The sequence below is a fragment of the Mchenga conophoros genome, linkage group LG17, assembly GCF_057382185.1.
Source record: "Mchenga conophoros isolate Kocher_MC1m ecotype Shallow Benthic linkage group LG17, M_conophoros_male_GT1.1, whole genome shotgun sequence".
In the NCBI taxonomy this organism is placed as follows: Eukaryota; Metazoa; Chordata; class Actinopteri; order Cichliformes; family Cichlidae; genus Mchenga; species Mchenga conophoros.
Window position 1 is genome coordinate 38,060,317 of NC_140542.1, and position 5,351 is coordinate 38,065,667.

Consider the following 5,351-nt stretch of genomic DNA (forward strand, 5'->3'; position numbering starts at 1 on the left):
GTTTTTTTTAATCGTTTTTATCATTACCTTGGTTTCTCTGGGTCTTTTCCTGTGTTTTCTGAATAAATCTTCTTCTTTTTTTTTTTTTTTTTTTTTTTTTTTTTTTTTTTGTGCCGGTACTGGTTTTATTTTGTTGTATTTATCCACGACACCTTGAAGGCAGGTCCGTGAAAATATTGTCGGACATAAACTCATCTGTGGCGCAAAAAGAAGGCTGGGGAGCGCTGGCCTACAGCACTGGAATAAACTGTCCAATTTGTCTTTGTTTTGTTTGTTCTTTTGGTTTTTTGGGGGGTGGGGCTTGTAAAGCTTGTATAGAGCAGGAGACAGGCAAGCAGCAAATGTCTCAGGGACGGTTCGTATCTCGGCATCTGCATGAACTTTTCAGCATATGGACTGCTTGCTCAACCTACTGAGGCAAACCGGCACTCCAACATAGATGTACAGTTAATTTAGTAAAAGAGAGACCAGAGCTGTCAGTGGTTCTCTACAATCAGCTGCAGTTACTGAGAGCATGTTGTGACTTGAGTTTGTGTTAGAACTAAGATTGTAAGCTATTTATTTGTCCATAACTATTGTTGCAATTCATTACTGCCTTCTTACTGCTCTTTTTAAACTGTATTGCTTATTGCACTGAAGTTTATTGTCATTTTGTATGGTGTTACCCAACCTGAAACAAAATACTGTTTCTCACCAGCCTCTAAAGTCTTGAGTCTTAAATACAAATGGGGATCTTGACTGGGCTCATTTTTCCTCCACTGAACTTGTATTTACTCACATTAGACGGTAGGATATAACAGCGATGGAAAAAACAATGTTTAATAAAGTGAATACTTAAGCTTAATGACTCTGAAATGAGCTTTGTGGTCAGTGGCATGTTCCAGCCTCAATTGTTCAGCTGTCGCTGGGTTTGGACAGAGCCAGGCTTTTCTTTATGCTGACAGCCTCCTGACTGCAGCTCCATACTTACACATATTTTAAAGTTATTACACCATCTTCTAGTGTAACAAGCGTGACCATAGTGATTGTGTATTGGATTCTTCTTGCTGTCAAAACACTTGTGACTTACACTGTACTCCTAAATGCAACTCTACTCATATTATGGGCTTTATACCATCTTAATGTGATTGTGGTATCAGTTATTAGTTCTTTAAAGAGTTACTGTAAAGAATCCAGGTAAACGTTAGAGTAGTGTGATTTGGTTTGGATCATGTGTGCCTGATGTTCTCTGTTGTCTTGCAAGTTTTATTAATTTATTTTTTATTTTTCTTAACTGTGGACTAAACAGAGTTCACCAAACGATGAAGGTGAGCTGCATTTCTAGTCTTAGTTTTAGAAATTCAATAACAATGTCATATTTCAGGAAAACCACTGTGAACAGTTTGCTGTGACAGAACATACTGTACAGTAATTGCAATGCAAACGGTTACCAGCTGTGAGTAAGAAAATATGCTTGCTCTTTAAATAAATGTGAAATGTAAGGAACTACAGGATCACTGTAGTTTGAGCCTCCTCCATGCACAGTCAGAGACACTATTCATCTTTTTTTGCTCCCCCTCACATTAGTGGTTATGCTACAAAGATGCAATTTACACTGTGTGTAGGTTAATGTGTGTAGTTTCACAAATATACAAGTATATCTATAAGCATGGTTCCTGCTAATGTACTGCCAGCACACCTGGCATGAGTCGACCACCCACCAGGCCTGACGAGCGCATTTTTTGTTAATAAACAAAAGCTGAAACTGTTAAGTTAGCTAATGTATTTGTAGCATACAGTTATAGTGTTCATTCGTGTCCAGTTGTTATAGATTATAACAGGCTACATTGTTTTTCATATGTGGAAGACTAATGTTTTCTCTCTGATGTAGGCAGGACCACAGTAAGAAACTCACTTGCAGAAGTGGGAAGTAACAAAATACAAATACTTTGTTACTGTAATTAAATAGAATTTTTAGATATCTGTATTTTACTTATTTTTTCTGACAGCTTTTTACTTTTACTGCCTATATTTTAACCAAATATCTCAACTTTCTGCTCCTTTCATTTTCAAGTAGGCTTGTTACTTTATGTTTAACACATTTGGTGGGAGTTATTTAACATCAAACCTCAGTAAAGGGAACAATAGCAAAGATGATCCTATTTGTGTATCCATCACTAATGCACATGACGAGACGACATGGGGGGAAGAAAAAAAAATTTATGCTTCATTTTATAGCGGTACACTCAGGGGTTGCGCTGCTTCAGCCTCTAGCTACCGCTGCAGAAGACAAGCACGCATAGAGCAAGTCATTTTTACTTGAATGGTAAGTAATTTCAAATTCGGCTTTGAGTCAGCTCAACAAACAGAAACTTTCTGTACAGAAACAGTTTATCTGTTGCTTGTCTGCTTTAGCTAGCAGACCTTTAGCTAGTGTCTGCTAGCTAAAGGTCCAGCTGTTGGATTTCCAGGAGTCTACAGGTGGGAAATCAGTCATAATAGCTTGTGTGCTGGCATCACTTGTGTAAGTTCACAAAGAGCATAAGTCAGCTGATCACAGCCTGCACACAAAATCTGCTTGTGCTCATAATAGAAATTTTGTAACTTGTGATCCTTTTGATGTTGCGCCACTACAACCAATCTTAGATGTGGTTGCAAAGTCAGACATATACAATTAGTCAACATAAAAAATGTTGTTGTTGTTTTAGAATTCTCTTTATTTTTTCTGGTCTTCGATATAACAGATGTGCAAGCTATATGAATTCACTAGAATTAAAAATGGAATTAGAAGTTTAAGTCGCTTTATATTATTAAGTATACTTCACATCTTGTACTTTCTCTCTTTTACTTGAGTCAAGAAGTTGAAACAGTACTTTATCTTTTACCAGAGTATTTAATAACTAACTATTTTTTTCTTTTGAAGTGTCTGTAGTTCTGATTTTTTTTTTTTCCTTTTGCCGTGTTTACTCTCCAGTCTATGGCCAACACAGCTGCCGTTCGGCATCTTTGCCCCACAACTGGCGCTGTAGCAGTTTGATACCAGTAGATTAATGGAAGCATTGAGGGTTAGTAACTGTTCTGGAAAAAAACTGCATGAGAGAAATGGAGATTAAAGGAAAAAGCGATATACAGATATTGGGCAACTATGTGCCAGAACAGCATCAGTTAAGCCCTGGTATTGATCCTCCATATCTCTCAAACTATACTGGATGGATGAACACCATTCTTCCAAAAAGTGTTTATTCCTTTAGTGGTTTGATGATTACAGAATAACACTGTGTAGCAGTGCTTCCACACAGGATATGGCATCCACTGTGTTGTGCTCAGAAACATTACTTTTAGTGGTTTGTGCGGAGCAGTGGAAGTCATTGCTTGACACAGTGCACAGCTTGGACGCTCCTGAGGACACTTTAGTCAAAGCTCAGCAATATGATGAATGTACAGCCAGTCGACTGGAAGCACCCAGGTGGCAACAGGTACACAAGCAAAATTAAGCAAAAGTTGATATAGGGTGTCTGAAAGGATGACATTGTTCATTTGTCTGAAAACCACAGGTGCAAAATCCTGTATTGGACACAGGTTTCCAATCAAACAGACATGTCAGGTGTGTTTTTTATTTTTTAAACGAGTTAAGGAGCTTGTTGTACACCTGCAGTTGCTCTACCTGTTTTCCTCCTTCGGAAACTGGAAAATGGATGTTGGAGACATTGATATCCCACTGGAACTTTTTTAAAAGTCCACCTATTTTTGCTCCATCCTCAGTGGTACTGCTGAATGGTGCAGTGAAGCCAACAGTTGTTTTGCTTGTGAAAGCACCATAATGTGTCAAATCTCCAATAGGTATCATTTCCTCACGTACGAATCCTTCACTGATCACTTTTCAACCATGCACGATTACCTTGTAATCCTTAAAGAGACATTTTCTATCACAGGACAAATGTGATCAGTCCAAGCGCCTGTGTATTGATTTGCAGTAACCCTTCCCTTAAAGAGGACTCAAACCAATGCAGCAAAATGCAAAGCAGAGCCAGGGCTCCCCTGACTACAAGGGTCAAGGAATTCTGTTTTTCTCTTTATTTGTTGTCTGCATGCTGATTAAACTTGATTTTTAATTCGAGGTGGGGTTTGCCAATCGAAGGAGCTGCAGCTCGGCGTGTTCTCCTGTCACCACTCTGCATCTCGATCTGCAGGGATGAATGTGACTCAGGATGACAGGTAGTCAAATGCCTTTTCACCTGCAGCTCGGCTTAGACAAATGGGAACAGGGCACGGCAATTACGGCAAAGTTGACCTTCAGGTTGTGCTCTTTGATAGAGCTGTCGCACACTTCATGCTTGGCCTCTTTTTATCATAGTCACACTGTTTCCACCTTTATAACTAATGACTCTTTTAGCAGAATATTTGGCTTTTTTTGTGGTAGATTTAGTTTTTTGTGCTATTTCATGACCCTCATGATGTTTCTGTTGCGTACATCTGTTATGGGGGGACAGACTCTTTATCCCTCTCTGCTTACAGGGAATATTAGTGGGAAAAATTCCTAGACAGTGGAGGGAAAATACAGCTAATAAATTCTGCATGTAATGATTAAATTTAAATACAGAGGTCAAGAGCCCTCATTATTTGCACTAAAATATTCAGATACTGTTAATATTTCATTGAACCAAAAATGCAGCTGTGAATTCATTTCAAAAGAAAAATGTTTGCGCAGATTAAAGTGCTTCTGGGGCCAAAGAGTGTAAGTGTGAAGCTAAATTTTTCATTTGTCCGTGCAGAGCTTTGTTGCACCACAGGTTGCTCCCAAATCCCAAAGTATTAGTTTGACTCGCTGAATCATTGGGAAACTGAATTTGCCACTTTACCACTCACACTTACACTGAGGGATGTTCTAATATTTTGTCTCATTTTCTTAGATGCAAGTTTAAAAAAAACAAAACATCTCATTTGTTTGCTATGGTAACTCTTTATAAGAACTACTGTTAATATGTAATTAAAAAAAATCTTCTTATAGCAAATTTGCACATCACTAAGAGGCCAGTGGTTTTGGTTAAACATAAGTATTTGAACATTTGGGGATCATTAACAAATAAGTAAGTAAAATTTATTTATATAGCACATTTCACAGATAAAAATCACAAAGTGCTTTACAATAGATCAGACATACAAGTTAAAATACATCATATGTGCAGTGGTTATCGGGACATCAGTATCAGGCACTATAGATATGCAAAACATAAGGGTAGGGAACGGTTTTAGGAACTTCTGCACTACTGCATGGATTGCATGTATGTAGTATTGTTGAGAATTTGTTAATATTGTATGTTTTGTTTTTTGTTTTTTTTTAACTGATGATCGTTTACACCGTATTTGTGTTG